Source organism: Hypanus sabinus, chromosome 20 (assembly GCF_030144855.1).
Source record: "Hypanus sabinus isolate sHypSab1 chromosome 20, sHypSab1.hap1, whole genome shotgun sequence".
NCBI classification, from domain to species: domain Eukaryota; kingdom Metazoa; phylum Chordata; class Chondrichthyes; order Myliobatiformes; family Dasyatidae; genus Hypanus; species Hypanus sabinus.
This window is the reverse complement of record NC_082725.1, coordinates 19,699,027-19,721,292: the sequence shown is the minus strand read 5'-3', so window position 1 is coordinate 19,721,292 and position 22,266 is coordinate 19,699,027. Positions and strand designations below refer to the sequence as shown.

The 22,266-nt window shown below is 39.8% G+C and overlaps 1 long non-coding RNA gene across 3 annotated transcripts in view; it reads right to left on the bottom strand.

The window, feature by feature from the left end:
* Positions 1 to 5,089: 5,089 nt before the first annotated feature.
* Positions 5,090 to 22,266, bottom strand: part of LOC132378356 (uncharacterized) — a 42,130-nt gene continuing 24,953 nt past the window's right edge. The window contains exons 4-5 of one of the 3 annotated variants that reach the window (XR_009506993.1): positions 15,466 to 15,716; positions 10,890 to 10,924 (exon numbers count right to left, since the gene is read on the bottom strand). This is a non-coding gene — a long non-coding RNA (uncharacterized LOC132378356). Of the gene's footprint in view, positions 5,398 to 10,889; positions 10,925 to 10,958; positions 15,717 to 22,266 lie in introns of those variants that run through there. The other 2 variants (XR_009506994.1, XR_009506992.1) reach the window with 2 other exon arrangements.

The window sequence follows — 22,266 nt, the reverse complement described above, 5'->3', positions numbered from 1 at the left end:
GAAGGCAAGCGAACAGTGGAAAGTTACAGTACTTGTAACTGATCCCACAGTCATGACATTATGACACAACGATGTGCAAGCTTCATGCATTAATTCATCAGAATAACAAAGCTGAATATCATTGGAATGAAAGTCATCCAAACAGCAAGCATCTCTTGTCTCATGGTTCAGGGTTTTTTTCCATTCAAGTGAGGAATGTGCACATGCACATGCACATTCCAACAACACAAATTCTTGCAACTCCTCAAATAAAGAATTTTGAAGGCTAACTAGCTTCACTTCAAACAAGAAGTTTTGTATAATTAAAAGAAAAAAAGTCAAATTTGCAAAATGCTTTTCACATGTTTTTCAGGATGCCCTGAAGTTCCTGATAATCATGAAGTGTTTTGGATTTGTCACTGTTACAATGTGGGAAACAGAAACAAGATCAGGTTTACTATCACTTGTTATGTCGTGAAATGTGTAGTTTTGCAGCAGTAATAGAGTGCGAGACATAAACACTGCAAAAATAAATAATTAGGTAAATTTAAAACTGATATCTTGTTAGACCGGGAGCTAACACTGGACAAGCATACCTAGGTGATGGGATTTGGTGCAAGATAGGAAAGAGCAAACAGAATTTTTGTGATGGTCACATTTACTTAGTGGGGAAGGGAGGCTGACAAGATTGCATTGGAATGATCACAGATGGATGTAATTAAAGCAAGAATGAGATCTTTCTGAGGCCAATGAGCAGATTTGTCTGATGTCAGAGATGGACTGAGGTGCTCTTACCATAAGATCCTAAGCATGCAATGATTTGATAAAGAGTAAAGATCTAAAACGCTCTATCTAAAACTCAGCACCAATTAATGCCTAACATAACACAGCAGGGAATATAAGCATCAAGTTAATTAGATGGAGTAGAAAGCAATTTTGTTTTTTAAATATTCAAATATGTTTACCAGGATGTACCCCTACTTAGGAGAATCAGATAACATCACAAATGATGAAACTAAAGCTGGAGCCTGTGAATTGAAATAATTACTCTATGACACACAATTAAATTCATCTTAGCCTTTTATTGCAGCCATTTGGGGAAACAACAATTAAATTACATTGTTTGATGCATCATAGCTTTCAGAGAAAAGAAAGATTACATCTTTAGTGCAAGCATATTGAAAAAAAAATTACACAGTCCTTGGTGAACACCATGGCTCTGAGATCTTGATTGTGAATTATCGGTCTAGTGCTACAATAAAATAAGCCAGTCAAATCAACTATCACCATCTCAGGATCTTACCATTCAATGATTACCCAGTATCTGAAACATGAAACTGAGATAAGATCAGCTGCTCTATAAAGTTTCTATGCTGGAACAGTGAACAATTCAGACATAATTGCCACTGGCTAAACCTCAGTGCAATTACTTGGGAGAAAATCTCATGTAGATACCAATGTTGGGTAGAGAAGTGGCAGAGATACCTTTCTACCAAAGGCAATATAAGGCACTCTTGCCCTCAGCTAACCTGCAGGTGGACTGTTGGGCGAGGTGTAGCACATGCTTAGCTTCCTGATCAGGGTCACGTGGAGCCATGTGAACAAGTGATGGTTGTTTGAGCAGCTGGTGCATATCACAAGTCCTGGTTATGCAAACACTGACGCCAGTCAGACAATCTCTGAAGCATGTTGATAATGGCTGGGGTCACCCATCTTGTAAAGACACTGCCCAGAAGAAGGCAATGGCAAACCACTTCTGTAGAAAAATTTGCCAAGAATAATCATGGTCATGGAAAGACCACAATTGTCCATATTATAAAACATGGCACATAATGAACAAACACGATACCAATGTGGAATAATGGAAAGGGTGAACTATTTTAGTGTTGTAAAGAAAAAGACAAATTTCTGTACTACCTTTAATAGCCTCAGAATATTCCAAACATCTCTACAGTCAAAGATGAACATTTTGAAGTATTTGATTGAAATAAATAGCTAGAGAAATTCAACGGGTCCGGCACCTTCTGCAGAAAAGAAACAGAGTCCCCACTTCAGGAAATAACTTCTTCTTTTGATGAACTCTATCTGACATGCTGCATAGTTCTAGCATTTCCTGTTTTTTTTCATTCCAGTTCAAGGGTAACTTGCAATGAACAAGCCTATTGGATTATTAAGTATACCCACATCCTGTGAAAAATTAAAGGAAACAAAAATATGCATGCTTGCACTAAGACTAAATGCAGTGTGCAATGATCTGCACTGAGCACTATTTGTTAAAAACTCAGTCGGCTCATGAGCCATTTTGTAGTTATGTACAACGGATTGTATTCCACTTTAAAGAAAGCAATGAATTGAGGTAGAAAGTTTAAATTATGTTGGGTTGGGTCACTTAAATGTTCATGGTGGCAACATTTTACAAATGGAAAGTCCCTTGCATCCAAATGTTCTTAAATGTTAGAAAGATTCCTTACAAGCGATGGTCTTACAGAAGACATGGTTTAGTTTCCATTAACCATTGTGGATAAAAGAAATCAAAATAGCAATATATGTGGTGCTTTAAGCATTCATAATTTGAACCTTATTTGCCATCGGTCAAGCAGCTGTTTAACTGTCAGCAATTAAGTATTAGAAATGGAAAAAGTTGTTCAATTTTCAAGTGCAGACATGGGAATGGTAGCTTTTTTCTGTTAACACAGTGAGAGTTTTGTGTTTTGTTTTGTGTGTGTAGCAACTGAACAAAAGTTGGCTGAAGTTAAAAGATTTATTCAAAACTTGTACCAAAAGTTAATGGAAAATCACTGGATAGAATAAATTGTAAAAGTAAAAGCAAGTCTGCATTTGTATTTATTTGGAACTTCTCCCTTGGATTCCTACATTTGTTCACCTAATTTTTTCCGCCAATAATCTTTACTTTTCTAATAATGGGCTATAAATTTCTCTCTGTATGGCATTGTTACAGATCTCTCCAGCTTGCTTCTTTCATGTGCAGTGGTGCTATTTCTTCCATCACAGCACATTGCTCATTTCAATATTGACTCCAGAGAACTACAGTGTTTGACTAGCACTTTTGGATACTTGCATCAGAACTCGGTAGTTCTGATGCTAGATCATTCAACTCAGCATTAACTCCGTTTCCCTCACTCCATAAACTTAGTCGCTGACCATTTCTAGCATTTTCTTTTATTTCAGATTTCTTGCAGTTTCTCTGCTCTGGAGCTCAGTTCCAGCAATGATGCTGTTGGTATTTTTCCTCCTTCCAATGGTCTGAATTCACTTCCCCCTATTTATAATCCAACAGACACGTGACAATGTGAATGACGCCAGAACTAACTGTGTCACCTGGACAACCATGGTCACCACTCTATAAACAGACATTCCCTTTGTTACCTCCACCATTTATCCCTGTTAGAGTGTATTCTGGAGTTAAGGTATATAGCAAATATTAATTTCAACAGCAAGCTGTTTTCAGATCTGAATTTGGACTGTAGATTGAATTTAAAATGCAGCTCTGAACAATGGCTTTCCTGGAGCTGCAGACTGGGGTTGATTGTAAACCAGGGAACACCCATTCACCTGAGATGTCTGCATATGCATGAAAGCAGCTAGAAAGACAATGGTGATTAACATTCATTTAGGGTGTCTGGAGTGTTGGTGTGAAGATTTAGATGTTTGAAAATTATATGTAACTTAAATGGAACATTGTCAACCCAACATATTGAAGTAAACAATGTCATTGTAACCGTTGAAACTGTACTGAGTTACCATTGATCTTAAAGGTATAAAATGTGATGTACTTTGAGCTTATGAGGACTCTTCTTCCAAGAGTGTCTCAAGTATGATGCCTGCATTTTTTGTTGAATAAAAACTTTTATATCCACCAGTTTCAGTGTCTCTCAGGTGACTTTGTTCACAGTCACAACAATCCCCTTACAACTTTAAACACAATTGTTTCCTCTATTTTCCTGTTCCCACGAAGGATCAGGGATCTCTCTTTCCATAGACGTTGCCTTGCCTGTTGGGTATAACGAACTTTTACTTTCAAATTGCCAGCGTTAACAATCTTCTGTTTTCAACTGTGCAAATGGCTTTCTTATAACTATTCTACAAATCTTTCCTCCAGTCAATTAAGCCTGAATACTGGATAAAGAACTGTTCTGTACATTAACTGCACAACGAAGCACGACACAAAAAAAAGTGAAAAATGTTAAATGTTAAAGTTTTACTTCTGATACATCAACCTCAACATCTCAACACCTCAATCGCAAGTTTCAGCTGTTACTCCTTATAGTCAAGAAACAGGAGCTGTCTTTTTTATAAACACAGAATATGTGGCATGGCTGTTGACTAAGGAACAGTTAGTGACGAGGCATAGGTTTTATCATCCAGTACCCAACATTTTGATGGAAGTGTATTTAAGATGTTTAAAGATGGCGCTACTGAAGGCAAAGCCACAGCAGACTGGTAGTTTGAAAGACAAGGAGTTGAAGTAAAACATTATTAATAACACCTTTTCTGAAGTAAATTGTGGTAAACTATCACTGCCAACAATGAAGGGGCAAGCGAAGGAGAAGCAAATTCAAGGAATGAACTGTGCTACTGCGTTGCAAAATTGATTCAGATGGAGTTGGAGTGAGCGATTCAGAGAGGAGTCGTCGAGGCAGAGGAGTTTTGATACCAGTCCAACTAATCGCAGTGTGAGGTTGGATCGCTCTAAGTGGCGAGCAGATTTGGAGAGGCTCAGAACAATTTTGGGCTGGGCACCGAGATCTAGGCACAGAGTGAATCACCGGGGGTAAAGCCTAGGCCCGAAGCATTTTGTTGCAATTTCTGTTTGCAACAGTGACTTTTCTACTGCCCATGGTGGGCTAAATGACTGTAAAAGACATGTTGAGGTGAGTTTAACAGGTGTCATTCATTCATTAGCATAGCTAACGTTATTTAAACCAGCTGGCTAGCTGCTAAGGAGCTACTCGATTGATGTCCAACATGATGAGCCCAAACTCCCTGTAGACTTGCTTAAAGGTGTAATAGAATAAAAAAAAGACTCCATGATAATATATAAGTACATATTTTAATGTCACATTTTTTGCATATACTCAACTTGGTTTACAGATGAGACAAAATCACTAAACAAAGTATTACATACACCCTTGGAGTTTGATTGGGGGGGGCAGGGGGGTGCTACCTCCCTGAAGTGAGTTTTTGCAGGGTGAAATGTCTGTTAATATGATGAGCTGAAACCGAGGCTTTGGGTCTGCTCCAGGGATTTAGATATAATGACTCAGTTTGGGTCAGAATACCTCTTTGTTCACTTCTTTGCTTGCATGATTTGCGGTTATTTTCTTTCTCTGCACACTGGGTGTTGCTCTTCGTTCCTTTTCCAACCGGGTCCTTTCAGGTTTCTTGCTTTGTAGCTGCCTGTAAGCAGACAAGTCTCAAGGTTGTATTCTTTGATAATAAATATACTTTGAATCTTCGAATCTTTAATAAACTTCCTTCTGGGCTCTTTCAGGGATTTCAGCTTCTTTTGTCTTTATTATTTGTTCATCTCCTTCCCTTATTCGTCATTCCTTTCAAGTTACTCCTTTCAGTCCAAACCCACATTTAATCCCTCAACTAAATAAAAGATCCACTTATGTGAAGCACGTACCAGCTTGTTCAATGAAACAATTACATGGATTTAGCTAAATTGCTACATTTATTAAGACAGACAGATTCAGCACAAAAACAAGACCTTCAGATCACCAAGTGCATGTTGGCAATGAGGCACCCTAACCTCCCACATCCCTACCGATCAGTTAACACTATGAATGATTTACAGTGGCCGATTAATCTGGCGGTCAGTGGCTTTTCCAGGTGTGGGAGGAAAGCAGAGAGCCAAAACGAAATCCACATGATGACAGGGAGAAGGTAGGCAGCACTGGAGAGCAGAATGAACCCTGGGTCACAGAAGATCTGAGTACCAGCTGCACCACAGTGCCACTCAATCTAGGACTGGGCCAAAATAAAGCTGCATTGTGTGTTTTAGTTTGATTATAAGTGAGACTGGAGCCAAACATTTTCTATTTTTAGCTTAGGATATCAAAAACTCTTAAGGAACCAGGGACTTCTATTTATATAGTGGCTCAGGAAATTGCGGATGCATTGGTAATCATTTTCCAATGTTCCTTAGATTCAGGATCAGTTCCTGAAGATTGGAGAGTGGCTAATGTTGTCCCACTTTTTAAGAAGGGAGGGAAGGAGAAAACGGAGAACTAACGTCAGTCGTGGGGAAGATGCTTGAGTCCATTATTAAGGATGAAATAGTGGCACATCTAGATGGCAGAAATAGGATTAGGCCGAGCCAGCATGGATTTACCAAGGGCAAATCATGCTTGACTAATCTGTTGGAGTTTTTTGAGGGTGTAACAAGGATGTTAGATGAGGGTAAGCCAGTAGATGTTGTGTACCTAGATTTTCAGAAGGCATTCGATAAGGTGCCACATAGGAGATTGGTGAGTAAAATCAGAGCTCATGGCATTGGGTGCAGGGTTTCAACATGGATAGAAAACTGGTTGGCAGATAGAAAGCAAAGGGTAGCAGTGAATGGGTGTTTCTCAGACTGGCTGGAGGTGACTAGTGGGGTACCACAGGGCTCTGTATTGGGACCACAGCTCTTTACGATTTATGTCAATGATTTAGATGAGGGCATTGAAAACTATATCAGCAAGTTTGCTGACGATACTAAACTGGGTGGCAGTGTGACATGCGAAGAGGACGTTAGGAGAATACAGGGAGACTTGGATAGGCTGAGTGAGTGGGCAGATACTTGGCAGATGTCATTCAATGTGAATAAATGTGAAGTTATCCACTTTGGAAGCAGGAACAAGAGGGCAGAGTATTGTCTGAATGGTGTCGAGTTAGGTAAGGGAGAAATGCAAAGAGACCTAGGAGTCCTAGTTCACCAGTCAATGAAGGTGAATGAGCAAGTGCAACAGGCAGTGAAGAGGGCAAATGGAATGTTGGCCTTTGTTACAAGGGGAATTGAATACAAGAGCAAGGATGTTCTTTTGCATTTGTACAGGGCCCTGGTGAGACCACACCTGGAATATTGTGTACAGTTTTGGTCTCCAGGTTTAAGGAAGGACATTCTGGCAATTGAGGAAGTGCAGCGTAGATTCACTAGGTTGATTCCTGGGATGGCAGGGCTGTCTTACGCAGAGAGATTGGAGAGATTTGGCTTGTACACGCTGGAATTGAGGAGATTGAGAGGGGATCTGATTGAAACGTTTAAGATAATTAAAGGATTTGATAGGATTGAGGCAGGAAATATGTTCCAGATGTTGGGAGAGTCCAGTACCAGAGGGCATGGATTGAGAATAAGAGGTCAGTTATTTAAAACAGAGTTGAGGAAGAGCTTCTTCTCCCAGAGAGTTGTGGAGGTGTGGAATGCACTACCTCGGAAGACGGTGGAGGCCAATTCTCTGGATGCTTTTAAGGAGCTGGATAGATATCTGATGGATAGGGGAATCAAGGGATATTGGGACAAGGCAGGGACTGGGTATTGATAGTGAATGATCAGCCATGATCTCAGAATGGCGGTGCAGACTCGAGGGGCCGAATGGTCTACTTCTGCACCTATTGTCTATTGTCTATTGTCTATATTGCACCTCTCATGGTCCTTGTAGAATGTTGAAAATCATTTTAAAGGCAATGAGCAGCATTTTAGGTATGACCACTGTTGTAATGCTTTTGAACATGACAAACCCCACCAATGGGAATGGTATAAATAACAGATGATCTGTTATAATGATATTGAGTGAGGACTGGGTATTGGCCAGATTCTCCTGAGCTTCTTCACAAAAGTGCCAAGATATCTTATAAGTCCAACTGAGACAGCTAAATAAGTCCACTTGGTCCATCAAGTCTGCTCTGGCTGATTTACTTCCCTCCCTCAACATTGTCCAGTCTTCTCCTTTAACACCCTTACTAATTAAGAACCTATCAACCATTAAACTCTGGATAGACAGGTTGGGGATAGTCATGGAGAGACAAGGCCTGATTAGGGATAGTCAACATGGCTCTGTGCATGGAAGCTCATTTCTAACCAATCTTAGAGTTTTTTAAGGGGGCTACCAGGAAAGCTGATGGAGGAGATGAAGTAGATGTTGAAGTAGATGGACTCTAGTAAGACCTTCAACAAAGTCCTGCATGAGAGGGTAGTCAAGAAGGTTCAGTCACTTGGCATTCGAGATGAGGCGGTGAATTGGATTCAACACTAGCTTTGCAGAAGAAGCCAGAGAATGGTAGTAGATGGTTGCCTCTCTGACTGGAGGACTGTGACTGGTAGAGTGCCACAGGATTCAGTGTTGGGCCTGTTGGTGTTTTCCATTTATATCAATGATCTGAATCATAACGTGGTAAACAGGATCAGCAAATTTTGCAGATGACAGAATGATAGCTGAAGGATGGTTGTAATTAGGAGCTGACTCTCCGAGGTTATACAGTGTATCGGAGGGATAAGAAGGTAGGCAGAGGGGCTGGCATGGCTCTGCTTGTAAAGAATGACAACAAATCAGTAGAAAGGTGTGAAATAGGATCAGAAGATGTTGAATCCTTTTGGGCTCAGTTAAGAAACTGCAAGGGTAAAAGGACCTTGATGGCAGTTGAATACAGTTATAACAGAAAGTCAGCATGGTTTCCTTTACGGAAAATCTTGCCTGATGAACATTTTGGAATTCTTTGAGGGTTTCTGAAGGCCTTTGACAAGATGCCTCACATGAGGCTGCTTACCAAGTTAAGAGCCCATGGTAATACTGGAAAGTCAATGGCATGGTCAAAGCATTGGCTGCTTGGTAGGAGGCAGCGAGTGAGAATAAAAAGGTTCTTTTCTGTTTGGCTACCAGTGACTAGTAGTGTTCTGCAAGGGTCGGTGTGGAGACCATTTCTTCTTATTCTTTATAACAATGATTTAGATGATGGAATAGATGGTTTTGTTGCCAGGTTTGCAGATGATACAAAGATTGGAGGGGCAGGTATTGGTGAGGAATCAGGAAGGCTACAGAAGGACTTAGTTTAGGAGAATGGACAAGAAAGTGGCAAATGAAATACTATTTTAGAAAATGCATGGTCATGCACTTTGGTAGAAGATATAAATGAGCAGACTATTTTCTAAATGGGGAGAAAATCAAAAAAATCTGATATGCAAGGGGACTTAGGAGTCCTTGTGCAGAACACCCTAAAGGTTAACTTGTAGGTTGAGTCGGTGATGAGGAAGGCAAATGCAATGTTAGCATTCATTTCAAGAAGTCTAGATTATAAGAGCAGAGATATGATGCAGAGGCTTTATACAGCACTGTTGTGGACTCACCTTGAGTATTGTGAACAGTTTTGGGCCCCTTATTGGGCTCCTAAAAGATGTGCTGGCATTGGAGAGTGTTCAGAGGAAGTTCACAAGGTTGATTCCGGGAATGAAATGGTTATCATATGGAGAACATTTGATAGCTCTGAGCCAGTACTCACTGGAATTTAGAAGGATGGGTGGGGTGGGGTGGGGGGGGGGGGAATCTCATTGAGATCTTTTGAATGTTGAAAGTCCAAGACGGAGTAGGTGTGGAAATTATGCTTCCCATGGTGGGGGAGTCTGGGACAAGAGGGCACAGCCTCAGGAGAGAGGGGTGTCCACTTAAAACAGAGATTATGGAAAAAAATTTTTAGCCAGTGGGTGGGTGGTGAAATTGTGGAATTTGTAAACACAGGCAGCTGTAGAGGCTAGGAGGAGATTGATAGGTTCTTGATTAGCTATGGCATCAAAGGTTATGGGGAGAAGGCTGAGAAATGGGTTTGAGGAGGGGTAAAAAGGATCAGCCATGATTGAATGGTGGAGTAGACTCGATGGGCCAAATGGCCTAATTCTGCTCCTATGTCTTATGGTCTTACATTTCACAAGGACATAACAGCAAAACCATTAATCATTTATAACTAAGACCCACCTTCAAGTCAGCTTATTACCCACATGTTATTCTTGTCACTCTTTGTACCCTATCCAATGTATTTTCTATGTATTTGAAATACCACTTAGCAATTCAGCATCATCTCCAGTCAACCTGATAGCTGCTCACCTTTGGATGCATTCTAGATGAGTAGTGAGTTGAGAAGATGTAAAATCTAAAGTTAAAGAGTAGCGGGGGTTGGGGTACTCTAAACATTGCTCCCAACCGTTAAGAGTGAAGAGAGGCAGATAGTTGAAGAGAAGCAACACAGGTCCAGCCAAGACATCATAAACTTCTGCTATATTAGTGTTTCATCAGTTGGTCTGAAATTCCTCTTTACAGGAAGAAAAGATTGCTCAACAAATGTCCAATAAAATAACAGACAGGAGAATTTCTGATCACTGTTTTAATGTCCCACTGTATAACTTATGACCAGTAAATTTTTACGACTCTTACTTAACAGCAAATAGATTTGATTCTTGAGCTCAAAGAACAGGATAAGACAAAAACAGTAAATCAAGAATTGAAAACCTTGATTTTACTTTAATGATCCTATCAAGAGATTCTTTGGGTAGGTATCAAAGAGTTTTTGAAAATCTTAAACAGGTTTAACCAAAACACAAAAACTAGTATTACCTATCCCAAATATTGGATTTTAATTATAATTATCTCCATCATACACATTAGACCAGAGTATTTCTACATAGTAATTTTCTTATCTTGTATCAGTGAGCATAACTTTAAAATGCTAGTTCAACTACTGTTATCCACAAAGCTTCTATCGTATGGTTTGACTGAAAACAAAGTCACTAAATGCATTTAGATTTTATGGAGCCAGGTCTGCAGTTTCTGTGCAAGATCTCAGCATTCTAGTATTCAGTTTCTCCGTATTTCCACTCAAAATCATTTGCCAAACACTAACCAAATTACCTCATGAATGAGCACAATCAGGTTGTATTTTATAATGTTGATGTCTGAAAGAAAGGTATTGCATCAATAATTTTCCTTCATATGTATAAGGGCAATAAATTAACGTTTGACTAAAACAGTGAATATGAGTTTATCATAGAATATTTTTAATCAGAGTGCCTATCTTTTTAGTAAGCAACTACAGAAAAGTTTTGCATTTATATAACATAGTTTACATCTGTACCTGTATATCCCAAAGTGCTTCACTGCCAATGAAGTACTTCATTTTAGTCATTACTGCACATGGATATCACAATGACAAATTTACATACAGCATGCTCTAAACATTATAAAAATTGTCAGGAAATCTCTTCAAATAATGTTGTCTGATGAAGAACTATATTGGTTTCAACAAACACAAATAATTCATCTGTTCTTCCTTAAAGCAGTACACTAGCATCTCCTATAATATTCCTCAGCACTGCATTTGGAGTGAATGTGAATTTTGCATTGAATGTGTCAAGTAGATTTTAACCCTAATCACTCATCTTATTGCATTTCAGAGAATGAAGGAGAAGTGAAGGCAATTATTAATAACTGCCACCTCCATTCAGAACACTCTACCCCATCCCATTCCACCCCAGTTTCTCCGGCATTTGTCAGAACAAGTGGCATTTGCAGAATTATTATTTTTCAGCTCAAACCTCCCATATTTTACATTAATTATCATTCATAGAAGAAAGGTCTGAATTGCTTTTGCCATTGGAGAGATACAGGAGGTAGTCACAGCATTGAGCACTTAATAGGGTGTATTGTCACTTGTTGCCAAGGTAAGGTTTATTATAAATAATCATAGTTTAAATCAAAAAAGGTACCAATTGTTTCCATCTTTATCAGGCCATATGGACACTGATTAAGCCTCAGATGAATCATTGTGTTCAATTTGGGCACTGAACTTTGAAAGAACTCTGTAGCTTTGGAGACAGTGCTGAAGAAATTCATTCAATGCAGAAACACCTAAAGATCTATAACTGTTTCAGTGAGAATGGAAGTAATAAAAGTTTTCTGTGATGATCTTTAGCAGGGTAAATGAGGAGAAACTGCCTCTGGTGCAGTGAAGCTCAGAAACTACCGTATTTAATACAGTTCTTATAAGAAAGGATCAAAAGATTGTTTTATACAACAATTTGCTACATTCATATATGCCCTATCCGAAAGAATTTTACATCCTTTCTAAAACTTCACATTTGTCGACAATGAAATCAATTTATCACAACTTTCCCCTCTTGGATATGGGTGTATTATGCTGCATATCAGCAGGGTAAACAAATCTACTAATTTGAAATATATTGGTTTCATATTATTTACTATCCTATGAATGTCTTTATACATTCCATCCATTACATTATATATTCCATCACTGTTGTTGCTATAAATATGGTTTAAACTTGCACTTCCAAAGCAGATCCCAGCAAGGTAGGACTCATCACATCCTACCATTGACTATCTACCTAGTTTATGTACTTTTTTTGTCTCCTGCCTCTCAGACATCAGTTAACCAGATCAATGGCTTGTTTCTGGTGACCGTAAATCAATTCAGAATCAATATCACCAGCATATGTCGCAAAATTTGTTAAATTTTAAGCTCTAGTACAATGCAATACATGGTAAATATTGAAAAAACTGTGAATTACAGTAAGTATATATGTATATTAAATAGTTAAATTAAATAATTAATGCAAAAATAGAAATTTTAAAAAAGCAGTGAGGTAGTGTTCATGGGTTCAATGTCCTGATGTCTTCTATAACTTTGTAATTATGTTAATATACGTCAGCCTCGCTGTTACTTTAAGCCATCCCTCCATAAAAACTCCAGTTTGTAAAGTATGAAGGTGTTTCTACAACCCCAAACTGAAAGAACTGGTTATAATTAGTAGATTAGAAATAACATTTTGGATCTATCAGCTTTCATCAGAACCAGGAAATGTAAACAAGCTTTTAAAACAGAAACAGGGGAAAGGCAGGTGAGAGAAAATGGGGAAGGTCCATTAAAGACAGGAGGGATTAAATGTCAAAGAGAACAAATGCAGCAGGTGAAAGGCGAAAGTAATGCAACAAGTAAATGAACGAAGTGGACAGGTTGGAGGAAGTACAAATGAAAAAGGAGATTCAGTATGTGAAATCATGAAAGGAAAACACTACCGTTTCTAGATTTGTAAAATACAAACAGAAAATGCACTCCTTTGAAAATCCACACCAGATATCCCTGACCACCTGAAAGGAACATGTGACCAGATTAAAAAGCATGATCCTGAGGACAACAATCTCAGAATTACAACAACCGCCAAATGCTAATTAGCATGGGAATGAAGGGATTAGTGTAATAAATCTACATCTGATACAGGAAAGAGAAAATTCTATTTCATTTTAACATTGGTGCTGCAACTAGGGTCAGGAATAAGATGGAACGTTGGGTCAAAGTGCATCTGAATCAGTCGGCTATCAAAAAGGATATGTAGTGTAGAAAGGATTTCAGACCCCTAAGAAAAAGACTTGAGAGCAAAGGTGTTGTGTTTGATATTGAGAGAGTGCAGAGCACATACCTGAGGCCAGCCTGCAGGTTATTCAAATGAACTTTATTGATAACACTGCTTGTGCAGTATGTGAACTCCTCCCATGTGAGAGCAGCATAGGAATAATAGAAACAGCATCAACAACCACAACAAAAGGCATGCATATGAAAATGCTATGAAATTAAAACTCCAGTACCATAAATTGACATACTTATTGAAAATAAGGCAGGTGTGTTAATATTCAAGGATGAAAAATTATCAATATTTAGAGAGAGAGTCAGCAACTAATGGAAAGTAAGTCATTAGACAGTAAATACCTCATTTGGATGGTATACCCAAGTGGAGATTATAGGGAAGGGATGTAAACAATATTCTAATAAGAACTAATGGCAGCATAAACAAAACACTGAGAAGACAGTGGCAGCTGCCATTTATAGGGAATCTTCAATGTCGTAAAAAGTCCCAATGGCGTATTAGTGACATTTTTTTGATCGGGCAACAGAAGTTGATGTTAGAGTATTAGATCGAAACCTTTTACAAAAAGAGAAGAAAATTTTCAAGAATGTAATGGAAGATGGAGAGGGATAAGCAAATTATGGCAAAACCATGAAAACAGAGAAAATATATAAGAAGGGTTAAGAAGCCAGGTAAAAGGGGTATGAAGGAAATTACTGAGACAAGACGGATCTGAGTGATGATTCTAAAACTGAAGCATTATTTCGACGTGAACCTTTTACATATACATCAACGTATGGAAACTGGAGGCTGAGCTGAGGCACACACAAAATGCTGGAGGAATTCAGCAGGCCAGGAATCATTTATGGAGAGGAATAAAGAGCCAATGTTTTGCACCGAGACCCTTTACCAGGACTGGAAGGGAAGGGGGAAGAGGTCAGAATAAGAAGGTGAGGTGAGGGGAAGGCAGACAAACTGAAAGATAATAGGTGAAACCAGGTGAAGGGGATGCATTTGAGTGGGGGAGGAGGGATGAAGTGGTAAGCTGAGAGGTGATAGGTGGAATAGGTTAAGGGTTGAAGAAGAAGGAATCTGATTGGAGAGGAGAGTGGATCATGGGAGAAAGGGAAGGATAAGAGGCAACAGTGGGAGGTGATAGGCAGGTGAGAAAAAGGGAAGCTCTAAGAGAGGAGAAACCAAGGTGGAGGGGCATCAGGTGAGGGGAAGAGAAGAGGTAAGAGTGGAGACCAAAGCAGAGCTAATAGTTCCTCACTGCCCACTGGTACTCAGGCAATTGCTTTGCTCCTTTCTCTGTTAATTTTACATTTAAAACAAATTATTCAAACTGATTTTGAATTTGCAAAAGGAGTTTTCCCTTAATGCTTAACTATTAAAAAGATCCATTACATAGACAAAAATTATATGATAACAAATTATAAAATTAATCCATTTAATGGTTCAAATGTGGTTCTTTTGCTTCAGGTTCTCTGATTTTCCTTGTCAAAGCCTGAATTGAAAATTAAGTTCTAGCACTGAAATAGCCACGAAGGTTGTTGGATTGTTATCGTTGTTGTTGCAAAAAGAACAATCTATTCATTAATGTTGGTGGAGAAAATAAAAGAACGCATGGTTTTTAACAGCTCATCTTTATGTGACTACAGGCTTGCAAGGTCAGCTAAGGATTAGTTGGTAACATTCTTGCCTTTCAGCCAGAAGGCTACAAGTTCAAGCGCCCACTTCTATGACATTTGCACAAAACTCAAGGTTGATGTCTTACTGCCATGCTGAGAAGCCTCTACATCGCTAGAGGTGCCAGCTTTCAAGATTAAATGGCAAACACAAGCTTTGCCACAACAAGAACAAGATATTGCAAATACTCAACAGGATGCTATCTGATCTATGGAGGCAAAAAGAAAAGCTCTTCTCATACATCGATCCAAGAACACATCCTTGAAAGGACAAAAAATATCCTTAACTATCTTTGTGAGCTATATATTTAAAACGATACATTTATCACAAGGAAATTTAAGAAAAAAACTTTAATTCTGTTTCATAATCAGAATCGCATTCAGTATCACCTGCCTATGTCGTGAAATTTGTTGTCTTTGCAGCAGCAGTACAATGAAATATATAGTAATGGATAAAACACGAATTTCATGAAGTATATATATATATTAAAGAGTTAAATTAAATTAGTGCAAAAATAAAAATAAAAAAGTGGTGAGATAGTGTTCATATGTTCAATGTCCATTCAGAATTCGAATGGTAGAGGGGGAGAAGCAGTTCCTGAATCGTTCAGTGTGTGTCTTCACGATCCTATGCCTCCTTCCTGATGGTAGCAATGAGAAGCAAAAATAAGTTATTCCTCATATCTGAATTCATATCAACAAACACAAATCACTGGGATTATTATGCCATTCCAGTTTGGGGTGGTTTCCATGGTTCCCATATTACAAAAGTGACAAAACTTCAAATAGTCTTCAAATGAGAGAATAGAGGTTATATCTACAGGGCCAGGGTTCTGTTCTAGGTATCAGATGTGGGATTTCCAGGAGACTACCACCCTCCCCAGTGGCCACACCTGCGCCAGGTGCATCGAAATGCAGCTCCTTAGAGACCGTGTTAAGGAACTGAAGCTGCAGCTCAATGACCTTCGGCTTTTTAGGGAAAGTGAAGAGGTGATAGACGGGATCTACAGGGAGGTAGTCACCCCAAGGCTACAGGAGACAGATAAATAGCTGACTATCTGGAGAGGGAAGGGAGAACGTCGGATAGTGGAGAGCACCCCTGTGGTCCCGTCCCTGAGTCTGGTCTCAGAACGGTAGTGAACTGAAGAGGATGGCAGCAGTAATACAGGACTCTATAGTTAGGGGGACAGATAGGCAGTTCTGAGGACAAGAGAAAGAAACATGGATGGTTAGTTTGCCTCCCAGGTGCCAGGGTCCTCGATGTTTCTGAATGCATTCACAAAATCCTCACAAAGGAGGGTGGGCTGCCAGAGGTTTTAGTACATATTGGTACCAACAACATAGGTAGAAAAGGGAAGAGATCCTGAAGACAGAATACAGGGATTTAGAAGCAGGACCTCAAAGGCAGTAATCTCAGGATTGCTGCCTGTGCCATGCGACAGTAACAATAGGAATAGAACGAGGTTGCAGATAAATGGGCTGTGATGTTGAGGTTCTATAAAGCACTCGTGAGACCACACTTGGAGTATTGTGTGCAGTTTTGGGCTCCTTGTTTTAGAAAGGATATCCTGACAGTGGAGAGAGTTCAGAGAAGATTCATGAGAGTGATTCCAGGAATGAAAGGGTTAACTTGTGAGGGAAGTCTGGCAGCTCTTGAGCTGTATTCCCCGGTGTTCAGGAGAATGAGGGGGGATATCATAGAAACATTCCGAATGTTAAAAGGCCTGAGCAGATTAAATATGGCAAAGTTATTTCCCATGGTAGGGGATTCTCGGACAAGAAGGCATGAATTCAGGGTTGAAGGACGTCGTTTTAGAACTGAGATGCAGAGAAATTACTTTAGTCAGAGGGTGGGAAATCTGTGGAATTTGTTGCCACGAGCGGCTGTTGAGGCCAAGTCACTGGGTGTATTTAAGGTAGAGATAGATGGGTCCTTGATTAGCCAGGGCATCGAAGGGTATGGGAGAAGGCAGGGGAGTGGGGATGGCTGGAAAAATTGGATCAACCCATGATTGAATGGCGGAGCAGACACAGTGAGCCGAATTACCTATTTTTGTTCCTATATCTTATGGTCTTATGGTCTTAAATGCGTGTCTGAGGAGATTCAGAGATTCAGCAGAGATTCAGATTTCTGGGTAATTGGGACTTCTTCTGGGGCAGGTGTGACCTGTACAAAAGGGATGGTGGCTCTTGAATCCAATATTCTTGCTGGAAGGTTTATTAGAGCTGTTGCACATGTTTTAAACTACTATGGCAGGGGATAGAGCTGAGGATGACCCAGAAGGTTTACACATAGTGATGGGTGTAACATGAACGTAAGAAAGGACAAGGCGATGATTGGGTACAACTGCAGATAGAGCAAAGAGTTAAATTGTACCACAGAGGCAAACTCAAAAGGATAAAGAATGCAGGATTGAAGGTGCTGTATTTCAATGCATGTAGTATTTGGAATAATGTGGAAGAACACGTGGTGCCATTAGGGTTTGGTCAGTATGATGATGTGGCCATCACTGAGTCATGACAGAAAGAAGGCCATAGTTGGGAACTTAACATCAAAGGATATACTTTGTATCAAAAGGACAGGCAGGAAGGCATTGGCGGTGGTGTAGCTCTGTTGCGAAGAGATGGAATTTCATCTTTAGAAAGAGGAGACACAGGGTCAGAGAAGGTTGAATCTTTGTGGGTGGAGTAAAGAAACTGCAAGGATTTTTAAAAATCCATTATGGGAATCATATATTTGGCTCCAAATAGTGGCCAAGATGTGGGGCTGAGATTACAAAGGGAGATGGAAAAGGCATGTTATAAGAGTAATGTCACAATTGTAATGGGGGACCTCAATATGCAAGGGGATTGGGGAAATCAGGTTAGTGTCCATATGACCACAAGACATAGGAGCAGAATTAGGTCAATCAGTCCATCAAGTCTGCTCCACCATTCCATCATGGGCAAACCTGGATCCCACTCAACCCCATGTCTCAGATCACAAGAGATGGAATTTGTTGAATGCCTATGAGCTGGCTTTATAGAGCAGCTTGAGCTTGAACCTATTAGGAGAAAGGCTATCTTAGATTGATTGGGTGAGGTGTAATAACCCAGATCTTATTAGAGAGCTTGACATAAAGGAACCCTTAGGAGGCAGTGATGATAATATGATTGAATTCATACTGCAGTTTGAGAGGGAGAAGCACAAGTCACATGTGTCAATGTCGCAATGTAATAAAGGGAATTACAGAGGCGTGTGAGGGGAGCTTGTGCAGATGGATTGGAGGAGGATACTGGCTGGGATGACAGCAGAGCAGAGATGGTTGACGTTTCTGTGAATAGTTCACAGGGCACAGGATAGATATGTCCAACAGAAGATGTTCTCAAATGGCGGGTGTAGGCAACCATGGCTGACAAGGGAAGTTAAGGTCTGCATAAAAGCCAAGGAAAGGACATAAAAGGTAGCAAAAGTGAGTGGAAAGTTGGATGATTTGAAGCTTTCAAAGTCCAACAAAAGGCATCTAAAAAAGCTATAAGGGCAAACTTGCCAATAGTATAAAGAAGTATACCAAAAGTTTTTTTCAATTATATGAAGAGTAAAAGGGAGACAAGAGTTGATATTGGGCCACTGGAAAATGGTGCTGGTGGGGTAGTAATGGGGGATAAAGATATAGCAGATGAATGTAATGAGTACTTTGCATCACTCTTCACTGTGGAATACTGTACACTAGCAGTGTGCCAGAGGTCTGTCAGTGTCAGGGAGCAAGAGTGAGTGCCGTTGTTATTACAAAGGGAAAAAGTGCTAGGCATACTCAAAGGTCTTGAGTTGGATAAGTCATCTGGACCAGATGAACTACATCCCAAAGTCCTGAGAGAGGTTGCTGAAGAGATAACAGATGCATTGTTCATGATCTTTCAAGAATTACTTGATTCCAATATGGTCCCGGAGGACTGGAAGATTGTAAATGTCACTCCACTCTTTAAGAAGGGAGGAAGTCAAAAGAAAGGAAATTATAGGCTAGTTAGCCTAACCTCAGTGGGTGGGAAAGTGCTGGAGTGCATTATTAAGGATGAGGTTTTGGGTACTTGGAGACTAATGATAAAATAAGTCAAAGTCAGCATGGTTTCTGTTAAGACAAATCTTACTTGTGAAATCTGTTGGAGTTCTTCAAGGAAGTATTAGCAGGATGGACAAAGGAGAGGTAGTGGATGTCATTTACTTGGATTTTCAGAAGGCATTCAATAAGGTATCACACGTGAGGCTGCTTAACAAGATAAAATCCTATAGTGTTACAGGAAAGATACTGGCAGGAATAGAGGAATGGCTGACAGGGAAGAGGCAGCGAATGGGAATAAAGGGAGCTTTTTCTGGTTGGTTGCCAGCGATGAGTGGTTTTCTTCAGAAGTCAATACTGGGACCACTACTTTTCACATTGTTTGACAATGATTTAGATAATGGAATTGATGGCTTGGTGGCAAAGTAAGTGGATGATCTGAAGATAGGTGGCAGAGTAGGTAATGTTGAGGAAGCAATGCGATTGCAGCAGGACTTAGACAAATTGGAAGAATGGGCAAAAAAGTGGCAGATGGAGTACAGTGATGAGAAATGTATGACAATGCATTTTGGTAAAAGAAACAATAGTGTGAGCTATTATCTAAATGAGGAGAAAATTCAATCATCAGAGGTGCAGAGGGGCACAGGAGTCCTTGTGCAAGGCTCCCAGAAGGTTAATTTACAGGTTGAGTCTGTGGTAATGAAGGCAAATGCAATGTTGGCATTTATTTCAAGGAGAATAGAATGTCAAAGCAAGGAAACAATGCTGAAGCTTTATAAGGCACTAGTCAGGTTGCACCTGGGAGAATATTCAACAGTTTTGGGCCCCATATCTCAGAAAGGATGTGTTTTCATTGGAGAGAGTCCAGAGGAGGTTCACAAGGATGATTCCAGGAATGAAGGTGTTGACATATGAGAAACATTTGGCAGCTTTGGGCCTGTACTCAGTGGAACTAAGAAGAATGCATGGGGATCTCATTGAAACCTACCAAATGTGGAAAGGATGTTTCCTTTGGCTGAGGTATCCAGAACTAAAGGACGCAGCCTCAAAACTGAAGGGTGACTTTTTAGAACAGAGGGAAGGAGGAATTTTTTTTTTTAGCCAGAGAGTAGTGAACCTGTGGGATGCTCTGCCATCGACTGCGATGGAAGCCAAGTCCATGTGTATCTTTAAAATGGAAGTTGATAGTTTCCTGATTGGTCAGGGCATCAAAGAATATGTCAAGAAGGCAGGTGTTTGGGATTGAGTGGAATCCGGGATCAGCCATGATAGAATGGTGGAGCAGGCTTGTGAGCTGAATGGCCTAATTTTGCTCCTATGTCTTATGATCTAGTCCTCAATTGGAATGTCATAAGATATGTGATAATAATTAACATTACGCTACAGAAAAACTGTTAAAATCCAAATGAGAGCTTTGAATGACAAATAATAGCATTATCATCATGCTATCTTCCTTCACAGTCCAGGAATAAGTAAAAAAAACAGTTCAGTAGGGTGGGTTTCAACAGATAATCATCATTCTTCATTTGATCCATGTACAAACGTTTGTATATTGTTGTATTTAACCAGATTCTGTACATTGGGATGTTGAACCACTTTAAATCAATTGAAGAGCATTCAATAGTCATTGCTTTAAAGTAGCAAAAGAGCTCCTGGATTTATTGAGTATGCCCACAAGAAAACAAATCTCAGGGCTGTTTATGGTAATATACTGTATATATACAGTGATAATATATTTACTTTGAACTTTGAGTAACCTCTCAGAAACAACAATATGGTCATAATATGATTATCCTTTTGATGAGATTGGTTTAACGATAAGGATTGGCCAGGGCATTTTAATCATCAGCTTTAAATATGCCAAGATGAATAGACAGAGTGGACAGCCAGTGCCTCTTCCCCAGGGCACCGCTGCTCAATACAAGAGGACATGGCTTTAAGGTAAAGGGAGGGAAGTTCAAGGGGGATAGTAGAGGAAGGTTTTTCACTCAGAGAGTGGTTGGTGCGTGGAATGCACTGCCTGAGTCAGTGGTGGAGGCAGATACACTAGTGAAATTTAAGAGACTACTAGACAGGTATATGGAGGAATTTAAGGTGGGGGGTTATATGTGAGGCAGGGTTTGACTGTTGGCACAACATTGTGGGCCGATGGACCTGTAATGTGCTGTACTATTCTACGTTCTATATCATAATCCAGCTAAACACTAAGAACTCCACTATACTCCCTGGCTTCTCCAATTTGTTCTTCCTTTGAAACAAAGTTTTCTTGTCTATCCTGACACTCACAATACACAGAAAGAAATCAGTTATCAGATATCAATTTGGTATGTTTTAACCTTCCTTATGGAGAAAATTTTCAAAGTACTGAGTCCGTACCCATGATTTTCATTTAGATTGGGTTCAGTACGTGAAGAGGACTGGAGCTAGAAAATTTAGCTTCCAGATTGCAGTCTTATACGGAAGATCCAGTTCCCAACTAGAGACAACATGACTCACTCCGATGAGTCACTTGTCCTGTTATAAGAGCAGGAAATCTGGCAGCAAGATGTCGTCACTGGAATTAGTGGGAACAGTCTAAACTCAAGCAGTGTTAGGTTGTTAAGTGAAAAATGACTAAACAAATAGTGCAAAACTTTTATAATTCATCACGTGGCCTTCAAAATAAAATTAGGACAGGATAGAGTAAACTCAACGAATACTTTATTAGTTACACCTGTACACATGCTTGTTTATGTACATATCTAATCAGCCAATCATATAGCAGCAACTCAATGCATAAAAACATGAAGACATGGTTAAGAGGTTCAGTTTTTCAGCTGTTTGTTCAGAATAGGGAAGAAATGTGATTTAAGTGATTTTGACTGTGGAATGATTGTTCGTGCCAGTCTGGGTATCTCAGCAACTGCAGATCTCCTGGGATTTTCACAGACAGCAGCCTCTGGAGTTCAGAGAGCGGTGCAAACACAAAAAAAAATCCATTGAGTAGCAGTTCTGCGGGTGAAAGTACCTTGTTAATGAGAGAGGTCCAAAGAGAACGGGCAGACTGATTCAAGCTGACAGAAAAACAACAGTAACTCAAATAACCATGCTTGACAACAGAAGAGCATCTCTGAATGCACGATATGTCAAATCTTGAAGTGGATGGGCTACAGCA